The 20,720-nt window shown below is 45.2% G+C and overlaps 1 protein-coding gene across 6 annotated transcripts in view; it reads right to left on the bottom strand.

Annotated features, from left to right (window-relative positions):
- Esr1 (estrogen receptor 1) overlaps positions 1 to 20,720 on the bottom strand; it is a 343,514-nt gene that overhangs the window by 249,122 nt on the left and 73,672 nt on the right. The window contains exon 1 of one of the 6 annotated variants that reach the window (XM_050135644.1): positions 1,726 to 1,930. The exons of 3 other annotated variants lie outside the window; for them this stretch is intronic. The gene's annotated coding sequence lies outside the window, so the exon portion shown is untranslated. Of the gene's footprint in view, positions 1 to 951; positions 1,194 to 1,725; positions 1,931 to 20,720 lie in introns of those variants that run through there. 2 more of the 6 variants (XM_050135650.1, XM_050135641.1) reach the window with 2 other exon arrangements.

Below are 20,720 nucleotides of genomic sequence, written 5' to 3'. Positions count from 1 at the left end.
AAACTTGAGAAAACTGAACGTGGCATGAGACGGTTTTCCTATAAAATATCACCTGGGGCCCTTAACCACAGCTCTGGCAATTAGATAACCCTGTCCGGCTAACCAGAAACTTTTGAAAGCCTCCCCTGTCTTCCAGCTCTTGAATTCTACAAATGGACCCCCTGGGCTCACTTGAGGTAGGGGCATATGAAATCAAATACCTGAATGACAAAGAGGTAAAAAGAAGTTTATAATCCAGTATTGAATTAAATTCTGACTGCTCATACACACACACCTGTTACTGTAACAAAAGATATGTTTATACTTTTTTAAAAAAATAAACTGCCTTTGCCCCAACCTGATATCCCCAAAACACCCATTAGCATTTGACTTTAACTGCTATCCCATATAGTCCCAAGGAGTACCTGATACTCTTTGACGGGCAAATGTCAAGGTTGCTGTTACTAATAGTAATACTTTAAAAATATTTTCTACTGAGTAATTGCTTATCTAATTCTTAGAAAAACAGATCATTTTGGATGATATACAGCTAAGCTGATTTAAATCCATAGACAAAGTTAAGTTTGGCATCCATAAGTATAGGTGACAGCAAAGAAAGGGTTAAAAGCACATTAGGTGAATCGCAGATATTTCTCTTCCTGGCCAGCAATCTTTTTACAGAAGATTTAGTTTCCGTAAGCCACACTTTCAATTTTCAAATGCCTTTTTAAAACACATGCAAAAGCAAGCACTTCATGGGGCTTTTTAACAATCTGAGCCTGCCAAATTATATATAAATGGTACAAAGAATCCTACAAGTCCAGAAAGGGGGAAAAAGGAGCCGCGCAGATCCCCCTGATAGAAAAATAGCACAGCCTCCTCTCCGGCTAGGATACAGACAGTAGGCAGAAAGGTAAGTTGCTTTCTCAAAATGCTCAAGCTACAGAGAGAGAAATCAAAAACCGATCCTACCCTGCTGGTTCAAGAGCGCCTTTCCAGAAATGTTCCATGGGTTTGTAGAGGTGAGGGCCGAGACAGTTAAGAAGGAAGGAAGGAAGGAAGGAATGTGCTCCAATGATCGAGTGGCTCGCTGTGTGATCAAGCCAGAGCCTGTGAGGATGTGTTTGTATGTGGAGTGGCAGGGACTCTCGGGAAGCCGCCAGTAGGCAGGGCACTTGGCAGCCCCTCCCGGCAGACGCGGCAGCTGGGCTTCTGCGCGACGCTGGATGAATGGCAGTGGGAATCGGGAGTCGGGGAGACTTGCTGTCTGCTGAGGGACAGCAGAAGCACAGCTAGAGGCAGCTGCAGCGGCTGCGTTCCTAGAAGAAACTCCAGCTCCCTTTGCTCCCTACCTGTGGAGCCAGAAGTGTCCCGTGCTTTCTGCTATAGATAGAACGGGGCTGACAGGAGATCACAGGTTCACAGCTAAACTCGAATGGCCGTCAAAGTGTGTGGAGCTTGAGTTTACAAACTCTGCCAGGGGAGGAGAATCTCCCTAAATAACGTGATTTAACAAGAAAAGCCTTCTGGAATACATTTGAATCAAACACTCTAGCCCCACTCACCTCTGAGTGAGATGCTCAACGGCCACGCTACCAGTGGCATAAGGAGGTCAGACCTTGCAATAAATATTTTGGCATTCCAGGGATACATTTCCAACTGAAATGCAATACTCCCCCACCTCATTAACCAAACCCATGGCCCTCTCCACCCAGAGCCCATTGACTGCTGTCCATAAACACATACCCCCAAAGATATTTTCATCTGAGAGCTGGGAATATAAAGCAGCTTGGCTTTAAACTGATCTCAAGTTCCCAGTCATTCAGGCATTGGTTGTAGACAGAGGTCTCTTCCAGCGGTGCTTGTGCCTGGATGCACCTGGTTCTCAGCTCATCTCTCCCCCACAGCACAACGCAGAGGAATGAGGTACCCTGCCTAAGCCCTCACCCTGGCTCCCAGGACACAGGAGGCCTGGTGAAGCCTTTGTTGCCAGACGTTAGTCACCACCTTAGGTATTAGGTGACGCTAATCACAATGCCAGGAGTGGCCAGTCTCCGGCCCTAGGACCCCAGGTGGTTACTGGGAGATTTATGAGTGGCACCTGAGCCAGTACAAAGAAAGCGATAGAAAAAAGACTAAAGATAACTGCACATTGTTTTTTTTTTTTTTTGGCAAGACTAAAAGTTATAATATCAGAACACAGCCCCCTCAACAATCTGCAATGGCCATAAATACCTAATATAAATACATATTGAGAGGAGCGGTGTGTATTAACATGCACTCGCCTAGCATATGGGAAGGCCTGGGTTCAAGTTGCATAGAGAAACAAGCAAGTAAGCATCGCCAAGAATGGTTGTTAACCCTTTGTTGGAGATACTGTTGACTCCTGGTGCCAGTGGTATCTTTTGTAGGTCAACCATTGCCACCCATTTACCAAGCCAGTCCAAAACAAGAGTGTGCAAGAAAGGAGGGAGAAAGAGTAGAAGACAAGAGAGCCAAGGAAAGTTGGAATGGAAAAGAGAAACGTGGGGTGGAGGCCTGTGAGGAAGGTAGGGTGGGAAGGCAGCTATCATCTCAGGGACTTTGGCTGTGGAGAAGGCTATAATTGCGGTTAGCCTGAGATAGCCCAAGAAAGACAGTTTTGGCACAGCATTCAGGCTCCCAGGACCAGGCGTTGTGGGGAAAGCATGGCGCACCGTGCTGATTGTCCTGTGGTGCTCTAGCCACCAATTTCCTCCTGGATTCTCGTTTCTCTCTTCTCTCTTGACTGCCACACTGAGCACATTCGACTGCTGTGGCCTCCTGGCATGCCCAGGTGAAGACAGGACACGGGTTTGTCTCACGCTACTTCCTCTAGGGCCTGACACTCTTTTGCCTTCTATAGCCAGCCAAGAATCAAAAACTGAGCCTATAGCTCTGTGCTCTCTCCCTTCCCAGTGCTTCCCCGGCCTCTTTCAGCCGCCTCTCACCGCACCCATCCAAGGAGCCTTCCAGGCACCCCTCCTCCTGTGTCTTTCCTCCCCCACCTCTTCCCTCGTCCCACCACCGGTTTCTATTCCTGACTTTGCATTGCTGCAGGTTCTACCTTGTCCAAGCTCCATCGTCATCACAAACCCCAGCTTCCCTAAGAGCCAAGGCCTTCCTCTCTCGCAGACCTGCCCTTTCTAGTTTATCACCTCCAACAGGCAGCCTGGGCTGCAGGCAAATGGAACCCCGTGTTCCAAAGACCCCCCCAAAGCCTGTCTTCTTTTTTCTTAGACTATCCACTTCCCTGACTTGGTAGAAAACACATGTGCCTTCTTGGGGTTTGGCCTAAGCAGCACCATATCCTCACGGTCATCCCCCGAGCCCTCCCTCCTCGGAGTGACTGTTGTTCTTAGCCATTTATCATCTTCCTCCCTGAACTGAAGTCATTTTTATCACCTCATCCCGCTGAGGAGAAACTCAAACGCAAGGTCTGCCTCTGAGAACTTGAATCCGTAGCATCCTGTCTGGTCATTGTTAGGTCACCAAATATGGGCTAATTTCCTTTCTTGATACTTCAAATGACAAAATGATATCCCATCTGTCCAAATGGCCATCGCTGCAAACTGACTTCCCACGTGATCATGGCCATCCAGTACTTTGCCAACTGCTTTTTTTTTTTTTTCTGGGATGCTATCTTCCTACCGCCACAGCAACTGGAGCCATAAAATCCAACTTCAAAACTCATCCAATCTTGACACATAACTGGCAACGCTTGGCCGCATGATTCACCAGAGAGCGTTTCATTTTAGTTCTTAACCAGGCAGGACAAGGACCAGACATTGCTTCCTCTCCAGCCACACAGAAGACTTTTTACATTTACAAAACCATTGTCCCTCTACAAAAACATGAAAGAAGTAGAATGAGGACATAGTCACATCATAGCTACGACCAGCGTGGTAACTGCACCGAGATGGGAAGTTTATCTCTGTTCAGATTGAACATTACCCTGATTATAAATGGTGAGAGAGAGAGAGAGAGAGAGAGAGAGAGAGAGAGAGAGAGAGTGTGTGTGTGTGTTCGTCCTTTCCTTCCCTTTTGGCTTTTATTTTCTCTCTTTTCTTTTTAAGACAAAGTCTCAGCCTGAAGCCCAGGCTATCCCGGAACTCACTGTGTAGCCCAGGATGGCTCTACACCCATGATGATCCTCCTGATGCAGCCTCCAAAGCACTGGAATCACAGAAGTGAGTGAACATGCCAGCTAAGAACATGCTTTTGAGTCCTGATTTGATACAGTTTTCCTCTAAGCCGAAGTATAATGAGTTCCCTTCTCAAGGGCTCCTCCTTTTAAAGATAATTTGGGCATTGCTTCTCTTTTAATTGACTCCAAGATTTTGACCTTAGAGTTTTGTTTTGGAAGCCAACTCCATATACAATATAATGGGCATGTGTTAAGTACGCAGGCTGACAAATATGGATAGATTTGACCATTAACAACCATGTCAATCAAAAGTATGAACATTTGAGTATTCCAATCAACCAGAGAATTCCTTCACACCTATTGTAATCAATCCCCACCTACAAGCTGCTTTGTTGCCATAGATGATTCATTTTTTACCCAACCCAGGTGATCACTTACAAGTTGGGACCCCATTTCCAAATAACAGTGCACCCATGCAGGTACTAGGCTTTCAGCATCCGCTTCCCCTAGCAACAGGATGTAGAGTTGTTATTTCCTCAGTCAAAGTGTGCCGCCTGTGGTGAGACTCCCTGGAAGCCCCTGAATTTTACTAAGATTTTCTCATCCAAAGGCCTTTTCAGAATAGTGGACTGTAGGGAGCATATTATTTGCATTTTGATAAATAAATCCTGTCTGAAGACCAGAGGCAAAGCTAAAGCCACTAGAGATCAGGCAACGGTGACACACACTTCTAACCCCAGCACTTGGGAGGCAGAGGCAGGTGGATCTCCATGAGTTCAAGGCCACCCTGGGCTACACAAGATCAGTGCAGAAACAAATCCAGGTGGTGGTGGCTCGCACCTTTAGCCCAGTCCTAGGGAATCACACGCCTTTAATCCCAGCACTAGAGGGAATATAAAATGGGAGGAGAAAGAGGCTTAGTCTGCATAGTTGGTGGTCGCCCAGCCTTGATAGAGGTAAGACTTCTCTAGTGGCTTAATTGTTTTTGCTTCTCTGATCTTCGGGTTGAACCCCAATATCTGACTCTGTGTTTTTATTACTCATGCTACAGTAGACTTTGAGGGTGCTGCAGTGTTAAGCTTGGAACCTGCAAGGATGCACAGGAACCAGAAGGCGATGTGAAGCCTTATCACTCCGCTCTATTGCCAATACAAAGAAAGTATTGTATGCCAGTAGCTCAACCAAAGTCCTCTCATAAGCTGAGACCTCAGATCTACTCTGTCTTCCTGATGGTGGCTTGAAGATAATTCCAATTCTTGGCTGCCAAGCGTAACGGCTACTCTTTATTACATACAGATCAGTGAGTGATTGGGAGGTAATGCTCAGCTTAAGAGAATTCAGTCTCTTTCATCTTACATTTCCTTGGAAATTTTATTTTTTCCAAATACCTTACAAAGTTTTATACTATTTGCCTATATCGCACGCGGTAGAAGGTAATTCAGAAAGGGCTTTCGTGGCAAATGCTGTGAGTAACACATGAACTGCAATTATCCCAGTTACTGTCACACAGTGTCCTTCTCCCTCCTCCATCTATTGTTTACTCGAGGAATCACATTGTCAGCTTAGGGTGCTATTCCTTTGTGTGGTGCAATAGCCAATGGCTAAATACACTTAAATTCAGATAGACTTATCTACAGTTAGGAGACTTGCGCACGAACACACACACACACACATACACACACCAAATAATTGGCCAAGAATTGTCTCCAACTTCAGAGCCAATCCCATCAAAGGGTAAAGAAGAAAAGCCAAGCAGAACATTTAAGTTTTGAACCTTTTTCTAAGCCTTCCCTTGTATTTAGTCACAGCCAAGGCTGCCTCCCATTCTCCCTGAGCACCCAGGACCGTCATCCTAGCTAGCAGGTTCCCCTCTTCTCTCCCGCCCCCCGAGGTACCATCACATTGTACTGAGGGGTAGTGTGTCTGTAACCACGCCAAGGGATGACACATTCATTCAGCTCACTGAAGCAATATTGATTACTCTATTTACCAAGCATCTCTGAGCTGTCCGGTACTATCTTAGTCAGCTCAGACTGCCATCAGAAAACATCACAGACAGGGAACAGCAGGCATTTCCTTTCTTCTGGTTAGGAAAACTGAAATCTGAGAGTGGGGCCCTCTTCCTAACCCACAGGTAACTCGGCTTCTCGGTGCGGCTGGCTCATCACAGAGTGAGGAAAGAGGGGAAGAATGAGCAAGAGGTGGTACTTCTTCTTGATCAGGCTTGCTGAGACCCACGACATCACTCCCTCATCCCTAACTGCCTCCTCAGGTTCCTTATGGAGAGAGTCCCATGAAGTGGATAAGGATTCAAACTATGAGTTAGGAGGAGACACGATTCAGTCAGTATCAGTATCCAAAAACAAACTAAGCAAAAGTTTCTGCCCTCCAGGCTACCAGAAGTTTAAGGTTTTTTTTCTATTACCTCTTTCAGTAGTTTTTTTCCCCTGTTCCTTCCTCTCTTTCTGTTGTGCATATGTGTGTGCATGCACTAACCGGAGTGAGGTAAATGGAAGCCGAAGCCAGAGGTAGACATTGAATGTTGTCCTCCATCACTCTGCACCTTAGTGTCTGAGGCAGAACCTCTCCCTGAGCCCAGAAATTCCAATTAGACCAGACTAGCTGGCCCAGGGATGCCTCTGTCTCTGCATTCCCAGAAACAGGATTAAAGGCATATCGCTGACCTAATCTTTACATGGGTATTAGGGATCAAACCTCTTAATTTGCACGGCAAACCCTTTATTGACTGTACCATCTTCCTAGCCTTCCCTTGAATTTCCCTCTCTTTATGTCCCTCTGCACAGAAGCCCTCCTGAGACCGCTTCTTGGTGCGCCTGTCTTGGGAGGCTGGTATTGCTCAGCATTTAGTTCCTGTACCCTCCACCCCTCTCCACCCTCTTTCTCTTGAACCTCAACAGCAGCTCCCAAAAGTTAACTTTTATCTGTACTCTGAAGACCTCAGAGTAGAAACTCTCTCCCCAAGATCTCCATCTGAAAGCCCCCTTCCCAGATTGCAAACTTTTACCCACTGGTTCAGTCTACAGATACTTATTAAGCACCTGTTGTATACTCGTCATTTAATGTTCAACTTCTTCATAATCCATTTATCTTTTCCCAAGACCTGTTCTTCCTCTTTTTCCTATCTTTGTGGATAGCACTTCATACATGTCACTGGACAAGCCCAGAGGACTCAGCCCCCTCTACGCTGGTTCTCTTCCTCAGTTTTGTGTCGGATCTAGAACAAACTTTCATTTCCAGCTCCTCAATCCCTTTGGAGTCTGCCCTCTGTCCTCACACGCCGTATAATTCCCAGGTCACTGTCTTCTCCTCAAGGTCACCACTTCTACCCCTTTGCCTTCATTCCCCATCCCCTGACCTAGAGAAAGAGCAGTCTGTCTCATAAGCAAAAGAACTTGATAATCAAAAGTCACCCCGTGCCATCTTCCCTCTCTCATGGGCCTCTTTTTTCTTTAGGCAGATGGTAAATTCCATAGTGTGCAAATACTTGCTCTGGATTGAGCATTTCCATCGGCAGGTTGTTCTAAATAGAATCTTTGCAGTAAATCTTTACTGTTTGTCCCTCAGGTAGGCTCCCTTGAGACACGACTGCCACCAAGAAGCCTGCCTTGATTTCCTCTTGGGTGTTTTTACAAATGCCCATATCTCCCTGGTCATTGTCTGTCTCTGCCACTTTGAGAGACTATCACAGACCATGTAATGAATAAACAATGATAATTAATTTAGTTGTCATTCTTGGGGCTAGAACTCTCTGATGGGAAGGCTGCACCTGGGCAGGACTCTGATGAAAAGGCTTGCGTGTGAGGCAGGGGAGAACCAAGTTAGGCTGCTTTTTTTCTGGAACTAGTTTCCACAAGAATGGATGGCCTTGGTCATCTCTTGAAGTTACGCACTGTTTAAGGCAGTGGCCATGACTGCTAAATTCCGACACTAGTTCAGGAGATGGCCATTCGAGCCACAGCACCCACCGCCACTCCCGTCCTAGCCCTGGTGACTCTACTGCATTTCCTACTTATTCTTCTCTGCCTCGCCATGGCCCACAAGTGCAGAACAGGCTCTTGTGGGGTTTCCAAAGTCTCACTGCATAGTTGCATGATGGATAGTTGACCCCCAACAAATCCTTTGGAAGGATAAATACAGAAAGCTGGCTCAAACCTATGTGCCTTGCTAACTGGCATCTTTAATCGCTTAACTCGGAAGGGGCGGTCACTGCATCTCAAACCCAGATCCAGAGCTGGAAGGACACTTTGGAAGCAGACTCGCATATTCTAGAACAATCCGTGCTTCCATCATAGAAAGGATCGTCACAGCTGATGGCACCTCTACTCATCACGTCCCGACTCCTGGACATGCTTATAAAGGACTGAGCCCAAAGAAAGCATGGGCAAAGCACTGGGCATAATTAGCATCCCCTGAAGCACCAAGCTCAGGCTGTTGTCTTTCTCCCTAGGCAATCCCCAGGCTCCGTGGATGGGCCACACCCACCTTTCAGTATGGCCCATGATCAACCCAAATTTAATCAAGGCAACATCTTGGTGGCTCCATGTGCTACTCTTAGAGCCTTAAAGATCCCCGTCTCTTTGGAAAACATTGGAGGACTGCTTCCCCATGCCCTTAAATCACTGCTGAAGAGATGTGGGACGGGTTTGAGAACACCGTGTTTTCATCAAACACTGGAGAGACTTGTGTTTGGGGACATGACTTCCCTTAATAGAACATGAAGAAGTGAGCGATCCACCTTCCATCCATCGCTCCTCAGAAGACGCTTCATTGAGATCGCATTTTTTTTCAATCTTCATATAATTTGAATTGAACTTTCTTGCTACCAAGCACATTTAAAATCCTTCCCGCAGCTGCTAAATTGTACAAACTTGCAAATGTAACACCTTTAACCAAAAAAAAAAAAAAAACCACAGCTAATTACTTGACTTGATGTGCTACTTTCGCATTTCCAGGGGAATCGAATTTGAGAGACGCTCAGGCTCCTGTCTGAGTTGCTCCATCAGGGATGAAGGCAGATGCTTGAGGATCACAGGATGCTGCTTTCCTGAAAGCCATTATCCCCTTAAAGGAATTAGAAAGCTGCTTGGGACTAAGGCAAACATGCAGAGGTTCAGGAGGACTCCGTGTCAGACTCCCAGGGGACCACAGCATAAAGAGATTCCTTTACTGACACTTACCAGTAGCTTTTGGGCCACAAATTCAGAGAGAACGCAATATAATATCTCCACAAACATTCTTACAAATGTTAGCAAATGGCTGCATCGTACAAACTATAAATTCCACCCCCCCACACCCTGCTTTCTCCATTCTATCCTTCCCAGTTTCCTGTTCCTACCACAGGCCATCTTCTTTTACACTGTGGTCCAGCCCGTCTGTTCCCTATGCTCTTTCTAGGCAGGCCATGCTCACCCTACTCATCACGATGGGACGTCCTGTCAGCCCCAGATTCTGATCAGATCATGCAGCAGAAGAAGGTATCTGATGGGTTGGAAGGTGCCTGATGGGTCGGGGCGGTCTGTGCCATTGGAGTCCTTAATGCCTCTCCATGACTTCACCCTTTCACAGGTCCAGCCAATGATACTTTTACACGCAGCCTCTACAGCCCCTGGTTCCAGTATAGATGCAACACCCAAGTTGTATGACTTCTCATGCAGGATTTTTACTTTTGATTTCTTTATTCTGATTTCTTTATTCTTTTCTTTTCTGCCTTTTTTTAACCCTTTGGTTTAATTTTGTTTTTGTTTTTGGTTTTTTTTTTTTTTTTTTTGAGACAGGGTTTCTCTCTGATGCCCTAGTTTAGTGCTGGAACTCACTCTGTAGACCTGACTAACCTAAAACTCAGAGATCCACCTGCCTCTGCCTCCGAAGTGCTGGCGTTAAAGGTGTGTGCCACCTCTGCCTGGTGGGAATTTTACTCTTATAGAGAGAACGCTTATTAAATGAGTTCTCTAACTTACGGAACTGCAGAAGTGCACAGCAGAAAGCATAAGTTTTCGAGGAAGCATTTCTATGAAATACATTATTCCACAACTTTTCTCTCTCAAGACATAAAATATCATGAGAATAAACTGTGTTAACCCCTTCTGCCTCACAAGGCTTAGTAATCCAGAAAGATTGTAAGAGCCACAGTCTTGGGTGGCACACGCCTTTAATCCCAGTACTCGGGAGGCAGAGGCAGGCAGATCTCTGTGAGTTCGAGACCAGCATGGTCTACAAAAGCTAGTTCCAGGACAGGCTCCAAAGCCACAGAGAAACCCTGTCTCGAAAAAACAACAAAAAAAAAGGGACAAATACTATAAAGTGCTGTTTTCTGCACACAGTATGGCGGTTGCTCTCAGGAGCTCACTACAACCACGGTCACCATCACAAGGCCAGGCCAACGAGCTCAGTCCAAATTCCAGCAGGCGTCTGGACTCAGTGGGTACCACCACTGTAATAACCCCCGACAAAGGCAACTTAGCTGATGCACAAGGCAAGGACTTTGAAATGGTACCTATAAATATGATTAAGGCGGACAAGGAGAGATGCTTGAAGACTCCCAAAAACACAAACAGTTGAGCGGGGATAACAAAAAAAAACAACTCAAGATATGAAGAGAGAGAACCTCTGAAAAAAAATAAAAGCCAAACTGAAATGTAACTGGAAATGAAGAATTGAGAAAATCAAACAAGAAAGCTTAGGGAAAAGTCTTACTGACAGATTGGATCAAGAAAGAAAGAATAGTATATTTCACAGACAAGGCAGAAAAAGGAGATCATATACACAAACACACAAATTCCAACAACTTTTAAGGCAGTGACCTGTTGGAGTGTATCAAGAGGAAGAGGAAGGTAGTAGTTGAAATGTATAAGAACAAAATAATATTGTACTTTGATAGACAAATGAATAAATAAAAGGTATTTTAAAAAGAAGAGGAGGAGGAGGTGGCAACCATGTTAAACTGCTTCAGGACTGTCCAGGTCGACTGCTCTTTGTGTAGGTTGTGAGAGTTAGTTGATAATAAGCCTGAGGTAAAAGGCCAAACAATTTATAGTTAACTTAAGCTTCTCTGTGTTTCCTTGGGACTGAACAGCTATGGGACAGGGCAGGACAGAAATTTCTGTCTACAAAGGGGAGCTTGCTTCAAACCTCCTCCGTCTTCTACTTGGTTGCCTTATAGACCTCGCTGGCAGGTTTTCCTTTTACCCCAATTTGGAAGTGGGGAGAAAGAAAATTGGCCAAGGCAACCAGATGGTAGCAACTTCTTTGTGACCATTATAGGGTAATCTCTTTTTCCCTACTAACTACTGCAGTATGAATAAGACAATCTCATTTTTCTTTTTCTTCCTTCCTTCCTTCCTTTCATTCTTTCTTTTAAATGTTTGACCACAGAACATGTTTTCTAGAGTCCATTTTCTAGAGTAGATGGACCCAATTCCTGTCACTGTTAACACCAAGAACTTGTGGCTAGACAGGTCATAGGACCTAGAGGAGAACCAAATACTATTGTTCTGTTAAATGGACATAATATTAAAATGACTTCTGATGACTTACGGCTATACCCAAACATCAGTGCATCTGTCAGCTGTCATCAGAGAAGCTTCTTGCAATAAATACATGACAATTAACACAGAGACCTTTAACTGGTCAATGTTCAGAGAATGAGAGACTGTGGAGTCCTCGCCCCTAAATGGGACTTACACATCCCAACACTCCCTCCAAGGGCCAGGGATCTTAGCAGTCAGTGGTTCTAAGAGCCGGAGGAAATGGAGAACATCAGGAAGCAGTGTTTTGCAGACACAACAGGGCATTTGCCCAAACAAACTCATAGCAACTGTGAGCATGCACAAGTCCTGAAGAAGCCCTAGCCAAATTCCTAGAATGTAGTTGACAGGGGAGGTGGAAACAAAATCTCATCACTAACTGAAGAGCTATTGGCATTTTATAGCTGCTGGGAGGACAGTCAGATTTCTATGATTATGTAACCCTTGGTAGGTCAGCCTCAGGACATGATGGGGGAGAGGAAGAAGAAGAAACTTCAAAGTTGGGTGGGCAAGGCGGCAGGGCAGAGAGAGCAGATATGGGCAGATATGGGAGTAGCTGAAGGATGACCATGATCAAAACACATAGTGTTAAATTCCTAAGAACTCATTAAAATATCTTTTACATTTTAGATGCAACAGGATCTATTGTTCAAAACTTGCTTGTGATACTTCCAGAAGGACTGTTTGCTTTACAAGATGTCCTTCCGAGTCAGCACAAGCCAGGACTACTTCGTGGGTTTAAAGACCACCATGCAGAATGGCATCTGAAGTCAGCTCCTTAAACTTGGAAAGCAGAGACTCCTCACTACTCCCGTGTAGCTGCAGAAATGGACGGCCTCAGCGTCCGCTCTTACTGTTAAAAAATGCTTACAGATCCATTGAAAACCCACGTCCACGGTTCCCTTAGGGATATTTTACAACAGGAGTAAACACCCATCACGAGATTTTAAATCTTTGTAACTGAGTGATAGATCATGGGTAAAATCAGCACTGGCATGTTGAGAAAAGGTCGGTGGCTGACACCAAAAAAAAAAAAAACAGGGAGCATTGTGAAGTAGCCAGTCAGTATTAGCCTGTCTGCACTAGCCTTAGCTCTTGGAACATGAATGACAAAAGTATCTCATATCACTTAGAATTCTTTTATGCACAGAATTATCAGTGATGGAAAACCACACTGCATCCATTTTTTCCTAAGCATACCCTTTAGTTTTTCATATAATCAATGAAGAACTAGATCTGAAAACTATAGAAACCCACTGGAGCCAATAAGTGAAAAACAATGATCTCCACCTACATTTAGTAGAAAGAAGAAACAATATATTTATGCCTAATCTGCATCCTTTCCGAAGAACCCAATAGTTGTTTTCATATTAAGACAAAACCCACTTGTTTTACATTTATGAATTTTTTATCCATATCAAGATATAAAGGGAGGGGGGCTGGAGAGATGGCTCAGTGGTTAAGAGCATTGCCTGCTCTTCCAAAGGTCCTGAGTTCAATTCCCAGCAACCACATGGTGGCTCACAACCATCTGTAATGAGGTCTGGCGCCCTCTTCTGGACTTCAGGCATACAGACAGAATATTGTATACATACATACATACATACATACATAAATGAATAAATAAATAAAATTTAAAAATATATAAAGGGAGGGTTTGTAGGATGAATATTCTTAACAATTGCATATACTCTATCCCAAATTGTTAGGACTCAATGAAGAAGATATTATTAATAATAATATCATAGTCCTCTAAAGTTTTTAAATATTTTTTTCCATATTGCAATCACATGGTTCTAAAACCACCCAGATAAATTTCAATTTTCTATTAGAAAATAGTTTGGCAGCCTGCTATGCACAGGCCTTTTCTCTTTGAACTGTGTAAGCTTCCTGTTGAATTCCTCACTAGATTCTGAGGTGCCTTGCAACCAGTACCATATTAACTAGCATATATTCAGTATCAGCAGCTATGGAAGAAGCAAGTGAGGGAGAGAAGACAGCAATCAAACCTGCTGTTCAGTCATAGAGTGTTTGCAAATTTTGTACCTGTTGCTTGGGGTCACAAAGCCTTTGTCGGGTGTTTGCTGCTGACTGAAATATATAATGGTACGGACTTATTAGGACTACAGGACAAGATGACAAGAGCTAAGCTTTAGATGTCAGAGTCACATGTCTCCAGCACAGAATTCATGCATTCATGATCAACATTGGCTTTCTGGTAGTTGCCCTGAGTTCCCTCTGAGAGTTCTGAGTCTAAGATCAGCCATAGCATTGATAGTTGCATCTTAGTGACAAGAAATTCCATTACAGTTTGGCCTAACAAATAGACTCACCACACTGCTCACAAAGTCAAGACATGGATCAATAGAACAAACCTAGGGTCCCCATGAAATCTTACACCCAGGAGCAGAGGTTCTCTGTTTCCGTACCTAAGCAGGTTTACCACTGCTCGGCCACTAACCCATCGAGGTCCTTCACTGTGTCTACATCACTACGTAGACTTGATGCTCTGGGGGAAATATGATATCCAACTTTCAACTTTCTATACAATCTTTTCTTGTGTTCAGAAAGTTTTAGAGCTTCGATTTCATCAAATGCAATCACAAAACTCCTTGAAGGTGGAGACTAAGCCCAGGGACCCATTCAGACCTGTGCAAGGCAGAATGTTTGAGTATTAAAAATACTATCATTTTAGTCTTTCAATTAACAAGGTTAAGACATTTGCTTGTTAACAGAAAACAAAAGTTGAACCATGTGTATTAGATCAAATGCATACTTATATGCAAAGCGTAATAATGGGCTGCTTATTCCTACAACTGTTTAAATCTCTAAACATTAGACAGCATATTAAAAGTGAAGTTTAAGGAAACTGTAGGATGATTTTAAAAAAATAGTTGTGGGGGTGCTACTGTCTCTTGTACATCAAGGCCATTATAAAAGCATCAGAAATTGGGAAATTAGAGGATTTTTTTAAGAACTTGCTTTTAACAAATCTCTTGCACTTTAGATGGAAGAAGTGAACGAAACCTGCCTCACTAAAGCCCAGGGGAAAAGGCTGATTCAACTCCCACATGCAGAATTCCCAGAGGGAGTCAAGTATCTGACTCGCTAAGTTAAGGACAAAGGAATTCTGGCTCCTCTTCTGAAGGCAAGAGAGAAGAGATCGCACTGGGACTGGAGACTGCAGAGATCTCAGAGTTTATGGAGGCCATGGATAGAGCCGCACAGATCATGTGCCAAGGAATATGAGGCTCCATCTAAGAGGAGAGTGCCCCATGGATTCAGGGATAAGACAATGACTCAGAATCTGCCCCTCTGTGACACCGTGGATAGAGAGGGTCACCCTAAGGGGGGAAAATCAGGTCTATTCTGAAGATTGGGTGAGATCAGAAATCGCAATGTGGATGTTAAGACAACTGACAAGTGTGGAGAAATGGAAGAGTCATCCAATTAAAAGAAGCAAGGACCAAGCAGCTCCAGCCACGGGGCTCCTGGCGGGGGGGGGGGCGGGGGGGGGGGGGGGGGGGCGGGTGTAGCAGATGCCTCAGCCCTACAGGCTCACAACTAGCAGACTGCCTTGAGTCGCGAAAGACTTTTGAACAGTGTTGGCACTGTTAGGACTACGGGGAATCTTGAACTTGACATGAACATGTGAGCCTATAGCTGCCAGGAGCTGTTGTGGTTTAGATGTAAAATGTCGCCCACGGGTTCACGTGTGGGAACATCTGGTTCCCAGCTGGCGGTGCTATTCGGGAAGGTTGTGGAATCTCTGGGACATCATGAGGACTAGCCGGCAGTATTGGACTGTAGGAGTAAGGTCAGAGAACAGCGACCCCAACTCAGCTCCAGCTATCGGTTTCCTGATTGGCACTCCTTCCGTCAAGCCACGCCTCCTTCCTCGTTGTGATGGGCTATCCCTACACCATGAGTCAGAATAAAGTCTTCTTCCCTTGCAAAGTTGGGTTTTTTCCAAGCTGCAGTTTGGGCCCATGCGAAGAAGACTGCTAGAAAAAGACAGCAGAACGAACAAAAGGAACTCTGGTAGTTAGAAGAGGTGACTCCATAAGTCCGTGCTCCAGAGGGATCCACAGGTGTCAGGGCTGGGGTACAAGAAAGCGTATCCAGAAAGTCCCTGAAGGAGCCCTTGAAAAGGGGACAGCTCCGGCGGCCGGGCGCCTGCTAAAGGTCCAGAACGCCTGGCACCCACTCACATCGGTATTGCCCAGGCTCCGCTTCTGCTCCTGGCCCACGTGTGCCAACCCTGCAAGGATCCGAAGTATGGGCTGGGAGATGCACAAAGATAAATAAGTGTGAGGGAAGAGAAAAAGGAGACTAACTCCTCCTAACCACACTGGAGGCAGTGAGCAAGTTTGTCTAAGCTTAGTCCTGAGAAGGTGAAGTGTTGGGACCTTAAGTGAAACTCACACTTTGACATTTACATTGGACTGGTTCATTCATTACTGACCAAAGGGCCTTTAGTGCTTGGAAGTGACCAGAAATTCTTGAGGTTGCTTTACACTGATTTCACAGAAGAAAGTGACCTCATGTAGAGGCAGAGAAATAGTCCACATTTATACCTAACATATCCCACCCTTGATAGGAGCCAGGCCTCTTTCTCACCTTCCCCTCTAACAAAGAGAACAAACGGATCTCATGTCTGGTAGTTCAGAGCAGAGGTTCTCAGCCTGTGTTCTCAACCATTAGGGGCCCATATCAGATAGCCTACAAATCAAATTTATGATTTATAAATGCAAATTTATGATTTAGAGCAGTAGCAAAATGACAGTTATGAAGGAGCAACAAAAATAATTTGATGATTGGGGGGTCACCATACCATGAGGAACTGTATTAAAGGGTTACAGCCTTCGGAAGGTTGAGAACCACTGGTTTAGAACAAGTGGAGGGAAGTTTGCTAAGTGAGGAAAGTCAGCGTATTGCTACTGCCTTTCAATGGCAGACTTGATACCTACCAGAAAATAATAATGTGGTTAAAAAAAATCCTTCAACTTTTAAAATTAGTCAACAAATAATACTGCAGAGGTTCATTTATTTTCCCTGTGAGTAAAGTCAACTGTCTCCATCATTTGTGTGCAGAAGTGGTTGTCTGTTGATGTTTAAAAGCACTAAACAGGGAGAAGATGACCATGTTCTTTCCCACGCTACTCTCTAAATCAAGTGCAGCGGAACGGGATGAGGCGAGTAGGCATTCAATGAAGAGAGACCCAGACCCCTGGGTCTCCCGCTTTTAGGGAAAGCAACCCCACTCCCTGCCTGCGGCTCACCTGAGTTAGAGCCAGAGTGGCAACTTCATGATGTCGCAGGGTAGGGGACGCCAGGTCTGCAAAGCTGCAGCTGTGGCCTGGAGCGCTGCAACTCTCACGTTGAAATCACAGAAAGTGAGAGGCATTGTGAGTACTCAGCCCTAGAGGACATCGGGCTGGGGCGACCATGGAGGCCATGTGACTGAACAGATCCTATCCCACATACACGGAGGGCAAGGCTTTTAAGAGTTTGACATGCTCCTAGCTACAGACTGTGGACAGGACCCAAACTGAGACGTGAGCCACCTCCGCACATGCAAAACATATTGCTCATTTGATAATCAGATCTTAACTCATGCCTCCTAAGAAACCTCTTTACTCAAGTGCATCATCAAAATATACTTTTAGAATTACTTATTCATGTCCACCTCTTTGAATCATTGGGGAAACCGAGGCTCTAGTATGTTCGGGGCTTCCCCTGAGTGACAAGCCGGAATTGTGGTCTTAGCTCACCAAAACAGCTGGAATCTGTATCCAGTGTGGGCTCCAGCTGTGCCTCACCTCACACACGACATCACCTTATTGACGCTTTCTTCTTGAGAGTGCGCCTTTCCCACAGACCTCGGCCCCAGAGCCTTGGGAGGGAAGCGACAGCTCTAAGAGCTAACGTCCTGCTTCAGTCACAGTTCCATTGCTAAAAGGAGACAGCATGACCATGACAACTCTTATTTGACAAAGCATTTAATTAGGGCTAACTTTACAGTTTCAGAGGCTCAGTCCATCATCATCATGACAGGAAGCATGCTGGCAAGCCTGGCACTGGAGCAGTAGGTGAGACCTACATCCTGATCCGCAAGCAGAGAGAGATTCTAGGCCCGTGGACTTTAGAAACCTCAAAGTTTACTCTCAGGGACACACTTCCTCCAGCAAGGCTACACCTCCCAATCCTTCTAATTCTTTCAGAACGTGCCACTCGCTGGGGACTAAGCCCATGGAGGCCAACCCTACTGAAACCACCACAGAGGCCTTCCCAGAATCAGCTGTATAAGGAAAAAGCCATAACCAATAATTCTTCATTTAGTTCTGTGAAGCAAGTGCAGCAAGATGGTCTGGCAGCTGTAGAAATGCATCAGTCAAAGAACAGGCATTAAAAACATATAAAAATGTAGCGTTGGGAGCAAGTATCCGATATTTCAAAATGAGGAGCTTAGAGATGCAAAAGTTGTTCTGCAGGAAGAGCATGCTATGTGGATTAAAATAAATGGCAGCAGTCCAAACCCAAGGAGGGAGATTCGGGAAGCCAAAGGGCATCGATGGAGAGAGGCTTATCATTGCCAAAGGAGAGATGGCCGCCACGGGGGGGGGGGCAGGTGAGGATGGGAAGGTGGGGGACGGAAAGGTGAGTCTATAAGGCTGAGTCCCATGCTGCCTGAGCCAGCCGGGAAGATGCGTCCCTCAGGGTTGCCTTTCCTTTTTCTTTCATTCCTTTCTGATCTTAACACATTAAAATACAACACCAGTTTTTAGGTTCTCATCGACAGAAGTTTATTCAATGAGTGAAGGACATAAATGACACCCATTGAGGAAGACAATACATATTTTCGTCTGTTGACTTCCTTCTTCAGGACTATATACAGTGTATGCATGCATGTACACGTGTATGTGCGCGTGTATATGTGTGTGTTCCAAAGCCAGAACAATTTGAGTAACAAAGTAGTATTGTATTATATTGCATTGTGTTATATTGTAAAATGTATATCTGTGAATTTATACTGATATAGATGATTGGATAAAAAGACAAATCTCTCGGGCAGAATCATGAATGACTGATTCTCACAGATGCTCTGTTCTCATGGAGAAGTAAAGCAGCAAGTCTCTCTTTTAATCAGGACTGTACACAATGACTTCCTTCCAAGGAGACGATGCAGAAGGGCAGCGAGGGAGAGGCTTTAATAGCAGACATACCTGACAAGCACTCCCCAGCCTGCAGTCAAGATCAGCATCCCAGTCCTAAGTCACACTGATGGTGTGTGCACCTGACAGCATGTGTGGTCACTGTAGTCTTCCTCTAAAAGCATCCTGTAGACCCACTCTATGGAGAAAACCATCAGACGAGTCCCAACAGGGGCACAGATTGTGAACCGCCTCCCTGGTACTCATTAAAACTGTCATGAGCTCCTGAAATAAGGAAAGCGTGAGAGCATGCCACAGCCCAGAGAACTTTGTACGTGCGGCTTTCTGGCTGAGACCCTGGAATAGCAAAAGGTCTTAGGTTGGAATTAAGGGTGCTAGAATGATGGTCTTTAGTCACTAGCAGTATGTCACCGTTTGTTGAATGTGACAAGCCGTCCTACTGTAGAGTATTACTAAGAGAGAAAGAAGTGTCGGCTACACACAGAATCTAAACTCTGCCTATGTTTTCTGGAACTCTAAAACTGTCCCAAAAGAGTCTATCCAAACATGCGGATCTATCGTCTATGAGAAGTGAGGCGTGAAGTTATTCTCCAAATAAGCAGAGATTCTAACATTACTATCACACTCTGAAACTGGACAGTTTCGCCTATCCCAGGGATATGAGGTTTGTACAGCCCCAGGAAGTCCACTCCTCTACCCTTCGTGCCTGGCACAGGCCAATGGCACATAACAACCTGCCTGACCATCTCCAGCACACAGAACAGGTGTATCTGCAAGGAAAAGTAGACACTACGGGGCAGCGAGGGACCCTCTGGAGTCTTTCTGGTACGGCATGAAAAAGCCTTCTCCCAGTAGCCACCGTCTCCATGCAACAGTGCTTTGGTCTGGAGAGCAGATCTGTGGGAAACCAAGCAGGCGTCACTGTGAGTCACAGTGCATGTGGTTGCACAGGATGGCATACAGGGTAGCTACCACTGGTGGCTTATAAAAGCAGCATTGCTGGAGTAGTGGAGTCAGTTTGTGGTGTAGTAAGTTCACCCAAACCAACCCAAGTCCGAAATTTCTAGAACCATAATAAACACAGCATATTTTCGCAACGGGCAAAGGGGTATTTGAAATGAACTTCATATTGATTTAAATTTGCACTTAACCTTACTGGTTCTCTGCGAGCATTAGCCTCCTGTGATCAGAACTTAACTGCCCACCCACACGTTCACATCCTGTGTTTAGAGGATTGCATTTCTAACAGAGAAGCGTAATCCCAGGGTGCCTTGATTTCCACGTCACGAGGAGTGGTGAGACAGAGTCTCTGTCAGTTCTGTGGTGATCTAAAAGAACAGCACAGAGAGAGTGACCTACAGACAACGGAAGCTTGCTTCCTCACAATCACAGAGGTAGAGAAAATCCAAGGCGGTAGCCGCTTCTTCCTATAGCTCTGGGCGGAGGAGGGGGGTCTCCATGGTCTGAGCTCTTCTTCACAGACCCCGCCTCCCAATGCTGTCACACTCTCAGATGGTACAATGGTCAAATCACAGCAAGGATTTTGGAGGGGACATTCAAGCGTTAGCAGTGGACACGCCCACAAGGCTGTGCTGGGATGGAAGCACACACACATAAGGAGGGTGCAGCCACTGGTGTGGAGCCGGCTCTAAAGCCAACACACGTGGGCAGCAGTAACTGGACCTGGTGGGTTACTTAATTTTTAAGAATATGAAATTAGAAGGAGGGTGTGTGGGAAGATATCTGTGGGAGTGGAAGTGGAAATTTGGGGGTGGGTATGATTGTATTTCATTGTATAAACTGTGAAATTTTCAAAGGATAAATAAAATACAGGTAATTTAAGACCTTGATAAATTA

The sequence above is a fragment of the Alexandromys fortis genome, unplaced genomic scaffold (genome assembly GCF_014885135.2).
Source record: "Alexandromys fortis isolate MF-2015 unplaced genomic scaffold, M_Fortis_MF-2015_v1.1 scaffold_23, whole genome shotgun sequence".
In the NCBI taxonomy this organism is placed as follows: Eukaryota; Metazoa; Chordata; class Mammalia; order Rodentia; family Cricetidae; genus Alexandromys; species Alexandromys fortis.
This window is presented reverse-complemented; position numbering and strand designations above follow the sequence as displayed.